At 39.3% G+C, this 13,423-nt stretch overlaps 1 protein-coding gene across 2 annotated transcripts in view; it reads right to left on the bottom strand.

The window, feature by feature from the left end:
• sinhcaf (SIN3-HDAC complex associated factor) overlaps positions 1-12,978 on the bottom strand; it is a 33,369-nt gene extending 20,391 nt beyond the window's left edge. Inside the window, exon 1 of one of the 2 annotated variants that reach the window (XM_028817891.2) lies at positions 12,858-12,978. The gene's annotated coding sequence lies outside the window, so the exon portion shown is untranslated. Of the gene's footprint in view, positions 1-12,758 lie in introns of both variants that reach the window. The other variant, XM_028817884.2, reaches the window with a different exon arrangement.
• Between the last annotated feature and the right edge of the window lie 445 nt (positions 12,979-13,423).

Genomic DNA, 13,423 nt, shown 5'->3' with positions numbered 1-13,423 from the left:
GGTATCATCTGCAAACTTAACCAGCTTGTTACTTATATTCCTATCTAAATCATTTATATATATATTAAAAATAGCAGCAGCCCTAGGACTGACCCCTGTGGAACACCGTTTTTAACATCAGCCAATTCTGATGAGGTTTCTCACACCATCACCCTCTGCTTCCTGTGTCTGAGCCAATTCTGCACCCATCTAAAAACATCACCCTCAACTCCCACTATTTAGTTTGATGCCCAGCCTCTCATGTGGCACCTTATCAAATTCTTTCTGAAAGTCAAGATAAATAATATCATATACTCCCACTTTGAGCATATCCTTTTGTTGCCTCCTCATAGAATTCCAGCATGTTAGTAAAACACGACCTCCCTCTTCTGAACCCATGCTGACTGTTCAGAATAACTCCTGTCCTTGCCAGATATTGCTCAATCTTATCCTTAATAATTCCTTCCATTAATTTTCCTGTGATGCATGTTAAGCTTACTGGCCTATAGTTGCTTGGATCTGCCCTGTCACTCTTTTTATATAATGGGATGATATTTATCATTTTCCAGTCCTTTGGAATCTCTCCAGTGTGCAATGACTTCCTAAAAATATGTGTCAAGGGTTTATTGATGTATTTATGTACTCACAAGCCTCCTTAAGAACTAGATGGTAAATATTATCTGGTCCTGGTGATTTGTTTGATTTCAGCCTATTTAATCTGAGCAGTACTTCTCCCTCTACAATTTCTAAATCCCTCAGTACCTCTTTAGTAATTCCGTTTACCTCAGGGAGGTAATCCGCTTGCTTACTTGTGAATACCTCAGAAAAATGTAAGTTTAGGGCATCCGCTATTTCATTGTCTGTATCTTTTAATTCCCCTTTACTATTTCTGATACATTTGACCTCCTCCCTTTTTACTGCTAAAATACTGAAAGAATCTCTTAGGGTCTTCTTTTGCCTTATCTGCTATATTCCTCTCTGTCTCTTAACCTCTGTGACATTCTTCTTAATGGTTGCCCTCATTTTCTCATACGCTCTATGATTCACTTTGCAGTCATTCGTCTTATATGCCTCATAAAGCAGCTTTTTCCTTTGCATCTTCTTTTTTAAATCTTTAATCAATCCACTGTGGAGTTTTTTTTTTTTTTAATTTCCCATTAATTCCAATTTTAGGTATGCATCTGTCCTGCATTACATGTACAACATTTTAAACCCGTTCCACTGCTCCTCGACCGTCTCCACACTTAAAAGCTTATCCCAATCTATCCTACTTAGACTTTGTTGCATCTGGTCAAAATTAGCCCTAACAAAGTTCAACTTAACAATTTTAGTCTCTGCATCTGCACTCTTACAAAATACTGAGAATTATATTATGGTCACTTGACCCTAGTGGTTCAATCACTTCTACACCCTCAACTCTATCTTGATTATTACAAAATACTAAATCCAGACAAGCTTCACCCAGTGTTGGTCACTGATTACTTCTAAAAACTCCTGCTCTTGTGCTCCTCCATCTGCAAGGTTATCCCAGTTAATACTTGGATAATTAAAGTCCCCCATGACTACAATATCTCCCTGTAAACTTGCCTTTTTGATATTACTAAAAAGGTGTGTGTTGAAATTATTGTCTGAATTGGGTGGTCTATAACACACTCCTAAAATAAGGCCTCTTTCCCTAATATTTTCCAGGCGAAGCCACATGTCCTTACTAAGATGGGTCTCATCATCCAATTGAAGAAGTCTTACATTTAAATGCTGTTTGGCATAAACAGCAACCCCACCTCCTTTTCTGTTGTCTATCCTTCCTAAAAAATGTGTATCCCTCTATGTTACACTCATCCCCATCTTTGTTATTTAGCCAGGTTTCTGTTATTGCTATAATATCATAATTATGCTCTGCTACATACAACTCCAACTCACTTACCTTATTTTTGATACTTCTAGCATTAAGACAAGCTATTTTTAATGTGTTACTCCTTCTACATTTAAATGTTTGCTTAGAATTTGCATTACTATGCATTTTTATTTCTACACTATGGTTTGTTTATCCATGTATAGATCTAAACCTGGCCTGTCCTAAACTCCCTGCCCCACCCCACCCCATTCCCTAGTTTAAACAATCCTCTACTAGCCTACACATATGCCCCCAATACATTGGTGCCCCTCCAGTTTAGATGTAACCCATCATGGCGGAACATGTCCCATCTGTTCCAAAAGGAGTCCCAATGCCCCATAAACTGTATACCCTTCTACCCTGCACCAGGATTTGAGCCACGCGTTAAGCCTTCTAATCTCTTCAGTCTTACCTGGACTGGCACGTGGCACAGGCAGAACTTCAGAGAAGACTACCTTGTCAGTTCTGTTCCTCAGCTTGGCACCTAACTCTTTGAATTTGGATTGCAGAACTGACAGACTACCCTTATGTATGTCATTTGTTGCAACATGGACAACTGACAACCATCCCCTCTCTGGCCAAGAGCCTATCCACCCTTCCAGGGAGGTCCTCCACCTGTGCACCCGGAAGGCAACACACCGTGCAAGACTCTCTGTCTCTGGAACACACCAGTGCTTCAATCCCCCTAATGATTGAGGAGGTCTGGTTAGTTGGGGTGGACACATGCACAATAGCTTCATGACTACATAGTGATGTGGCAAGTGCTGTGGCTTCAAAACTACAAGGACCCATAATTATGTTCCTAGTCATGTCTTGCTGTTTGTGGATTGCATACACTGTTAGTGTGTAGTTTGTTAGTGTAGGTTTCCTCTTAGTACTCCAGTTTTCTCACACATTACCCATGCCCAGGGTGAAAGAAAAAACACATACACACACACACCCACACAAACACACAGTAGTGGATAGTGGAGCCCTGAAAACATGGTTAAAAGCTATGTTATAAAATAACACAAAAATATCTGGGTCAAGCAATATACAGACTATTTTTAAATTCAGAAACAAAGATACAGGAAGCCTAATTATGAAAACAGTTAAATTAAAACTAAGTTTGCAATAAATTATGCAGAAATAAAACATTTTCCTGTCTGGGACTCAATCTGCCCTAAAGTAAAACCAAAAACCTGGATGAAGTGCCAGACAATCAGAAAAAAAAAAAACACCCATACAAACTTGTACAAGACAAACTTAAAATATACCAATACAGGCAGTATACCCGTCTGTGGAAAGTGGGAGTAAAGCAGGATAATGTGGAGGACCAAGGCTAGAATTCCAACCTCAAGCTCTGAAATTGTGAAGCACTACTTATATACTACTATATTACTCATAGGTAATACACTGTAAATTTTAAAGTTATAATATGGATTTTAAACAGGTAAACTGTTAATTTACAAGCAGTATAGACGTTGTTCAAAATAAGGTTCAATTTAGTATTGAATGTGTAACATAAAATGTGTAAGCTATTACTTTTGTATTTCTCTAGATTTTTACTTTAAACTGTAACAGACAAAAACCACACATTTCAGCATACATTGTAACTACATTAAAAACAGCATTATGTGCAACTCTATAGAATAAATCAGAAATGGAGAAGTGTTATCCTTTCCCAACCTGGATGAAGATCAATACATCTATTTACTGAATGTATTTAACACTGTTATTAGGTTCCTTCATATATTTACATATTTATTTAAATCCAGTTATAAAAATGAGTAGGTAGTGGAGACAGGCACTGGCTACCTACAATCCTGAATTTGGTAAAATAATGGATGGAAAAAACCTTACACAAACCCCTCAGAAGGAACACCACAACCAATCAACTTGACTTAATGCATCTAACACCAAAAATTAGAATTCATCTCTAAGGGTCAGTACAAGAAAATTCCAATCCTGCCAAAATACATTAACACATTTTCCTGCCATTCAACTTCTTGCACAATTATACTTCTTTTTGTAAACAAGATCATAACATTACTTTTTTTAAAGAACAAAATGCTAGCAGTACAGTGAAAGGTATTTTTCTGATGCATAATTTGTATTTTCCAATTAAAAAAGGATCAAACTCCATCAAGTTATAAAAAGATGGAAAAGTGATTTAGTGTTGACCAGTGATCTATCCTGGCTTTTGGGATCAAGTCTGAAGAAGCTTTTCTGCTAATTACAACAGATGAACTATCACATTTTTACAATGTGCCAAACAAGTAAATTGTCCACCTCTGTCTATCAAAAACCAAACAAGACCTAGTCCCACCTCCTAATCTCCCACTTCCATCACCATCAATTGTTTGTACACAACAATCCAATGTCTACTTTGCACAAAAGTCAAAACGGGCAGCTAAACAACTGTTTTGAATCATCTCTTTGGGATTTCAGTTCTATAGCACTGCAAGTTCTTTGACTTGATGGCCTTTTGATTCAGATTACACTCTAAAATACTGTTACTCTGTGCAGAATGTGTTACTCTTACTGTCTGGCCCTTATTTATTGAGTAATGCCTTAGGTTTATTATATTTACTAAATGAACTAACTTATAGCTAGTTCTTGGGCAGCAAATTATGGTATGTTATTTATTTTTTCCCCAGAAACAAAGTCTTATGTTGAGCAGTGCATCCATTTTCTGTCATGCACCTTCCTGGAAAATGTGCAGTTCCCAGTTCAGGCTCTTATCTGTGACTTATGCACGAGCATAACCAAGTCACTTACCCAAGCCAGTGATCACACTGCATAGTTTTGGAAGAGGCTGCAGTTGTTGGAGAATAAAGGTCAACCAAATGATTATGTGCAATAGCTGCTTATACTGGTCAGAGCTCAGAGTTGCCAGTGTCAGTGGCAACAAAACAGGAAACACCTCTTAAACAGCAGCCCTCAGCCAGGTTCACACTGCATAACTGGCAGTGATCTTTAGCAACTCTGGTTATCAATTCACCTCATACTACTTACTTATTTCACAACTCCCTACAGGTTAGTGAATGTGACATTTCAATCAAGAGTGACAATATAAAACCTACTTGTCAATGCCAGCAACCTAGCTGACTCCAAGTGAAACATACAAGGTGAAGGCAGTCATCTCCTGTCAATGGGTAAGATAAAACCAATGAGTGGCGCAGGACTTGACTTCAACATAGACTAATAATGAAAGGATATCTTCACTTAGTGAAATAATTATTATATACCCCATCTCTAACAGAAGTTTTCAGGAAAACCTGGTGAATCAGTGGAATAATGTTACGCAAATAATTTTTTTTTTGGAAGTGTATTGTTTTTTTCTTGGTATACAGTGGAGGAAAGAAAAAAAAGCATTATGAGAGCAAATTTACATTAACATTCTAAGACCTTTTTTAATGGATACATTCAATCAGTACTGCTTCATGGGATCTTCTACTAGAGTAGCCCTGATAAACGTCATAGGGAGCTTGGGTGGCACAGTGGTAGTGCTGCTGCCTTGCAACATCGAGAACTGGGTTCATATCCTAGGTGATCCCCGGATGGAATTTGCATGTTTACCCTACGTTTACATGGCCAAAGATGTAGGTTAGGTGGATTGACCCTAGTTTGTATGTGCTCTCTTCCCTGCAATGGACTGGCAGGCTACCCAGGGATTGTTCTTGGCTTGTGCCGTTGCTTGCTGGGATAGGCCCCAGCTTCTGTCTGATCCTGCCCTGGATAAGCAGTTTAAAATAGATTAATGAATAAGTAATTCAGCAAGGACTAAAAATAGAGCTATAAAGAACAAACCAAAGCAAATCACTCTAGCCATAAAATTCAATATTTTGCACCAACATTAAGAATTTTTGCTTACATTTTTAAGGTACCTGTCTGCACGAACAGTTATTTGGATTGTTTCCCTTTCTTCCATAATATTGTATTGCAACAAACCAACCAATTAAAAATAACAGATGCTGGGATGCATACTGGCTTCTCTCTGATCCACTTGCACTTAAATCTAAACTTGTTCTTATTAGATTGTGAACACATGTCCTTGATGGAAATCATTTATATACCATCATAATAGTCAGTTTCTGTAGCTTAAGATGGCTGAAAAATTATTTAATGATGTAGTGTTTTCCAAACTTATTTTAGGATTACAAATACTGTATTTTATTTATTAGTGGCATGTTTTTAGTTTAAATGCAAGTTTCAGTTTGCTACTGTATATTGCAATCTTAGGTACTCTGCTAAATTTATAATGGTACATACTGTTAATAATGTAGGATTAAACAAAAAGTAACTTAATTTACTTGCAAAATAAACACTGCATTTTCAACATCCTTAGTCTGGAATATTTGTCCTTTTAGTACAACAGTGTTTTCCAAACAAGCAAATGATAAAATGTTGAAATTACATGCCATGGTTGTGCAGAACATGAGAGCTGCTGGCTATATAGAGTACATGTTCTAAAAGTAACATAATACCATTATTATTGTACAATCATATGAAAAAGTTCAGGAACCCCTCTCAGCCTGCATAATAATTTACTCTACTTTCAACAAAAAAACAGAACAGTGGTTTGTCTTTCATTTCCTAGGAACATCCGAGTACTGGGGTGTTTTCCGAACAAAGATTTTTAGTGAAGCAGTATTTAGTTGTATGAAATTAAATCAAATGTGAAAAACTGGCTGTGCAAAAATTTGGGTCCCCTTGTAATTTTGCTGATTTGAATGCATGTAACTGCTCAATGCTGATTACTTGCAACACCAAATTGGTTGGATCAGCTCGTTAAGCCTTGAACTTCATAGACCGGCGTGTCCAATCATGAGAAAAGGTATTTAAATTGCTCAATTGCAAGTTGTGCTTCCCTTTGACTCTCCTCTCAAGAGTGACAGCATGGGATCCTCAAAGCAACTCTCAAAAGATCTGAAAACGAAGATTGTTCAGTATCATGGTTTAGGGGAAGGCTACAAAAAGCTCTCAGAGGTTTAAACTGTCAGTTTCAACTGTAAGGAATGTAATCAGGAAATGGAAGGCCACGTTGCACAGTTGCTGTTAAACCCAGGTCTGGCAGGCCAAGAAAAATACAGGAGCGGCATTTGCGCAGAAGTGTGAGAATGGTTACAGACAACCCACAGATCACCTCCAAAAACCTGCAAGAACATCTTGCTGCAGATGGTGTATCTGTGCATCGTTCTACAATTCAGCGCAATTTGCACAAAGAACATCTGTATGGCAGGGTGATGAGAAAGAAGCCCTTTCTGCACTCATGCCACAAACAGAGTTGTTTGTTGTATGCAAATGCTCATTTAGACAAGCCAGATTCATTTTGAAACAAAGTGCTTTGGATTGATGAGACAAAAATTGAGTTATTTGGTCATAACAAAAAGCGCTTTGCATGGCAGAAGAAGAACACCGCATTCCAAGAAAAACACCTGCTACCTACTGTCAAATTTGGTGGAGGTTCCATCATGCTGTGGGGCTGTTTGGCTAGTTCAGGGACTGGGGCCCTTGTTAAAGCCGAGGGTCGGATGAATTCAACCCAATAATCAACAAATTCTTCAGGGTAATGTTCAAGCATCAGTCACAAAGTTGAAGTTATGCAGCGGTTGGATATTCCAACTAGACAATGACCCAAAACACAGTTCGAAATGTACAAAGGCATTCATGCAGAGGGAGAAGTACAATGTTCTAGAATGGCCGTCATAGTCCCCTGAGTTGAATATCATCGAAAATCTATGGGATGATTTGAAGCAGGCTGTCCATGCTCGGAAGCCATCAAATTTAACTGAACTAGAGAGATTTTGTATGGAAGAATGGTCAAAAATACCTCCATCCAGAATCCAGACACTCATCAAAGGCTATAGGAGGCGTCTAGAGGCTGTTATATTTGCAAAAGGAGGCTCAACTAAGTATTGATGTAATATCTCTTTTGGGGTGCCCACATTTATGCACCTAATTTTGTTATGATGCATATTGCATATTTTCTGTTAATATCCAATAAACTTAATGTCACTGCTGAAATACTACTGTTTCCATAAGGCATGTCATATATTAAAAGGAAGATATCCAAAGAATTAAGAGGGGTTCCCAAACATTTTCATATGACTGGATGCCTTTGTCAAAATGAGCTTAAGGTTAGGATGCAGTAATTATTGCTTGTACAACGTACATAACGTAAACTCTTTTACAGTTGCAGCTGAGGCAGGTTAAGTAAGTTGCTTATGGTTTCATAGTAAGCCTGGGTCAGGAATTGAACCACCAACATTGTTAAAGGAATATTGATCTCCACAGGCCAAAATTAAATTGTTTTCTACCAAAAATTTATTTTCCTGTACACGAGTGCTGTGACTTGCTTGGGGTCATACACCAAGCAGAACATGTGGACAGAACTGGAAACCTTGTTGTTTAAAAGCTAACTGGCTTAGTGACTAGGCTATACTACTTACATGTAATAAAAGAACTTCATTTTCCACTGCTCAGCATTCACTTGATTTTAGGATGTAGATTTTTCCATCAATTAACTTATTTCAATTTTTTAACAACTTCTAAAATCAAAAATGTAGTGTACAGCTGTGAAATTATTGCCATATTTGCATCACATGATGAGTGCTAAGGCAAGATCTCCTATTTAGGGTAACACGTCAGCCTCGTAGTTCATTTTCTGATGCTTGTGGCATACTTTATACAGAAGCTGCCTTCAGCTGATCTGGGAGCACAAATTGCAATAATGAAGAACACAAACAAGCCCACGGCTAACACAGAGTATAGTACATTTATTTGCCAGCTGCACCAACTAGCTATGGCATCAATTATCACTGGACAAAAAAAAATGGATGAATTACAATCCAGTAGAAACACCTCATTTTCAGATCACCACATAAACAAGATCTGGTGGCATCAGTTCAGGATCAGTAGTAGAGTCATAAGGGTATATCTCCTTATTACCAGGGTATGGTTATGGGTTTTGGGGCTACCAAACCTCAGAATAATTACAAAGCTATACATCTTGTTAAACTACAAAAAAAGTCTTTACAAATCATAATTAAATAGTAGTCACAAATTAAAAAAATAACTAAAATCTGATGTTAAAGCAGGAAGCTGCAGTGGAAATTAAAGATCTATGGTATTGAAAAAAATGCCTCTTCTCTATTAGTGTGTTAACAAGCACTTTAATAATCCAGTTATTCATGGAAACCTGGTTTCTAAAATACCATATAAACCCTTATTCTGGTTAGAGAAACCATGGTTTCGGTCTCTTAGAAACCAGGTTAACAGATGCAGATTTCTCAGCAAGTATTTTGCCATGTAAACCCTTAACCAAGTTATTATTAAGGATTCTGTAGTCTGTGCATGTCTGTTGCATTCATTTAGCTTGCACGTATGTTAGCTTCTCACAAGCTTCTAGCAGCCACAGGCAGAAGATGGTGGATGCATCCACTAGAAAAATATCCTGAGGCAAGTGCTCAAATGATCACATTTTTCCTTCTCATCATTGAAACAATATGTTCCAATATTTCAAAAATTGATAAAATGTATGTTGATGAGCTGAATGTACAGTGCTAAGCTCAGCACCACAATCTTTGAAGTAGTACAGTAACATGTTAACACTAGAATCCCTGAAGCCTATTAAAAACATTGTAATCCCAGGCCACCTTAAAGTCCATCACACCTACTCATACTGTCTTTGTTTTGCAAATGTGTCAATCAGCACAGGCAGCAAGCAGCCTGTTATCCCATCCCCCGCCGACACAGCTGACGTTCTCCCAGCTCAAGTCTGTTTATCTGGGAGTGAGGTGCCTGGTATTGTATAGGTTAAATATATCATTATTTGGAACACATGCATTTCATGTGTGTTCCGTGTCTACGACGACCAGGGTAAATGCAGGATGAAAGGAAATGAGAGGCAAGAAATGTTGAACACATAACAGAAACATTTTGCATGTTATAGTACTAATGATAAAATGTTGACATTAAGTGTATAAATGTGTGAAGACTGAAGTCTAAATATCAAATAAACACTTTCACAAAAGGTACAAGTATAACAAAATAAGTGCACTTTTATTCAAGAATATAGCCGAAGAAAAAGAAACTGGGTTAGGGGATGATGCTGACACGTCCATTTAATTAGCTGGTATTATTTTTCTTTAATTCTACATTCAGAAAAGCACAGCAGCATGATTTTTACGTTTATAAGACATTTAGAAATATTTCTGCTTTTGCTATAGATTTAAATGCTTGACTCCCTTTTGTTGATTTCATTATATTTTGCCCTTTCTCTGTGCAGTTTTTCCCCTCTTCGTTGTATCTTATTAATGACAATTAAAAATGAGCAGAGCAGACATGCTTGCAAACACTACTGAAAAATCAAAGGCTGCAACTACTTTAGCATCAGACCCACTAATTAGCAAATAATGGATTAAACAATTTGAACACCTAGAAAAGTAGAATGAAAATCCAGATGAAAATATTGTTAAAGAGAAAAAAATACATTATTCCTATATAACTGCTTGGTACATATTCATATATTCATAGCATTCGTAGTCTGAAATACGATCTGATTGTATGGGTGGTTACCTACCAGGTAACGCAAACGTCCGCCACGCCCTCTCAGTATATATATTTATTATTTACCAAACTTAATTTTCTAATTTCTATATTGTTCCCAAAACACAGAACTTGGTAAATAACACATCGCTTAATTAGCCCAGGAGTCCGATTAAAAACAGAAGCTGGTTGGAACACAAACCTGCAGCCAGGACCGAGGTTGGGAAACACTGGCCTTACGCCCTGACTCCCTGTCACCCTAAACTGGGCCAATTAAATGTACGATTCATAACATGCTGGGTTAAATGTATACCAATAACTTTTGTCCAGTTCTTGTAACTTGACTGCGAGACATGGATGTACTTTCCGTGTCTCTCACTAGCAGTCGCTAAACGATTGAAGCGCACGCGTACACGCTGTTACCTTCAGCAGCTTCTGTAGACATCAAGCTTTTCTAAAGGCAAATTGGAATTAGGCACATGGACTTAATGAAGCGCCTTCTAGATGGACATATCCACACAAATAGACATACACCCATTAGAATGGCAAAACTCTGATATACTGTAGCACTCTCTAAATTACTACATGGTCAGTCAACGCAATCCGAGTGCAAAGACTCAGCACACGCATGTTATAAGGAAGCTTGTTCAAGTTTACCTAATAAGCAAAAATATATGTATGAAGAATATTGTAGTGGAATTAATGACATAAAACTCAATTTGAATGTAATCGAGTCTTCCTCATGGGGACAGATGATGAAACTAATGTGGTGATGCGACACCGGGTGCCGCATTAAACAGCGCAGCATGTGTGTGTGTGTGGGCTGCCCTTCCACAGTCGACCCAAGCACGTGCTCGCCTTATTAGGTTTTCATCGTCGTTCACCGCCACGACGTTGGACTACGAGAATTCAACTGCAGACTCTCAAATTAAACAAGATATCGGAAGCGGATTCGAATCGTTTCGGAGGACCATCAGATCGGCTGTGCATAAGCGCTACCTGAACGCCACAGTCTGACGTCACTCCAACATGGCAACTGCCGTCTCACTTCAAAGGAGGAAGATGCGCTGGCCTCCTGCTACACAATGAGAATCACCGTCCCGTACAGGCAACCTGGAGCCCTGAACTGCCGCTTCCAGCGAACGGTCACCAGCTGACCGACGAAATGTGCTGTTGCCTGCTTCAAACACCGAGGGATTCGCGGCATTAGCCCCCCACCCCATTTCATCGCCATACAAAAAGTGGGTAGAATGAGGGCGCCGGAGGCTTGTCCTGCGACGCTGAATGAGAGAGCGAAGCACGGTTTTAAAGCCATTACAAACAAAATAAAACAGTGTTTACTCAAGTGGGCACGATGAGTGAGGTGTGAGCCCCGCAAAACAATGCGTTTACCTCAGCACACTCACGTTTTCCACTTCACGCGCCCCCTCCCGCGTTTCACCGTTCCGACGAGACGCCATCATCATTTAAAGCGCAGCGGACTGCACCACGCACAGCATACCGGAGACGCACGCGCGCACTGTAACCGAATAGTTGCGCTCCATTTCTGTGCGTCCGTTCTTTAGCATTTCCCTTTTGGTCAGCACGTGCCAGATTTATGAAATAAAATAACTTGTGCAGCACCCTCAGAGAGACCGCAAGACTGTCGCGGTGTTTCGCTCGATTTAAATGACAAGATAAACCGGTGATGGCGAGAGTGCAGAGGCGGGCAAAGTTCGATAGTCATCGCGAGGAACGTATGGCGCCTCCGGTCTTCAAAAAGGTCTCATGTGTAAACTGTGTCATCATCGCACCTACACAGTGATGCGGGACAAGACGAGAAGCTCGGGCAACCAAAATAATAAAAGCAGACGCTTACTCCTCCTCCACTTATTTTTGACGCGCATGGTGCAAAACAGCGGGCTAAAGTGCCGGTTACTGCATGATCTAAGTTGTTCAGGTAGATAAGCTCCTCGAATTATTAATCGATATAAAAATGTGATGTAGACTTAATCGTACAAACAAAGTACACTCCAGTTGATGCAAAAAAGTGGCCCAGCCGCGACCAAAATAGCGCAAAGACAACGAGCACCCTTTAAAGTCCCGTTAATCAAAAGTGAAACCTTAACCGTACAAAATGCCTTCCTCCATTAAGCAAAAAATGAGTTATTTTTTACTTGTTACTGTACTCACGGAACACGTTTTCGCTTAACGGACTTGAAAGATTACACGTGCTTGCGGTACATTTCTTAAAAAAAATACAGTGCAACACAAAGCCCATCGTCAAGTTCACAAATGCATTGCGATAACAGCACTGTCTCTCACTCTCTACACACTTATTGGAGCAAAATCCCAAGTTTGGACATTTACTTACCCGTCGCTAAAAGTTGCTTTTATTATTTTCGTCAAAAAGAAATACCCGGCCGTCCAGGGATACTCGCGGTAGTTTACAAGAACTTAGAACACTACTCACAATGCCAGCCTGCGCCGCAATTCAGTCCGAGATCACTCGGTTGTTGATGTCTCACTTGCCCTGTCTGAAAAATAGTAAATTGTTATGATATACGCATGCGCCATTCCCACGCCTCCATTTTCTTCAATCAAACTTATTTATATGCAAAAGTGACGCGCACTCTGCGTCTGCATTCTGTTGACCTAATAAGGAAGGAAACGTTGCGCGGGAATCGAAGGAGGGCGGGGTTAGTCGCTATGGCAAGTAGCAAGGTGTGTGGGCCGCACTGCTTGCATATTCCCGCTCAGGCGACCGCTGTTTGAAGGCAATGAGAACGAGAAAGTAGCACAGGACTCTGCATGGAAATCCCGTCTGGAAGCGGAGCGTCCGAAAATCAAATGTTATGAAATGGGGAACACTGCACGGTAGAATGTTTTTTGGATTATTAAATTGTATATGGTTATGGGAATAGTGAATGAGTCAATTTCTTTTTCTGTGCCGCGCACAGAACGGTTTGCTGTAAAGTACTTTTCAAATAATCTTAAGTAAAAAGGCAGCTTGGTGCATTCTTGATCAGGGATTTTGTG

The sequence above is a fragment of the Erpetoichthys calabaricus genome, chromosome 1 (genome assembly GCF_900747795.2).
Source record: "Erpetoichthys calabaricus chromosome 1, fErpCal1.3, whole genome shotgun sequence".
NCBI lineage: Eukaryota > Metazoa > Chordata > Cladistia > Polypteriformes > Polypteridae > Erpetoichthys > Erpetoichthys calabaricus.
The sequence above is the reverse complement of the archived record's forward strand: the minus strand, read 5'-3'. Positions and strand labels throughout refer to the sequence as shown.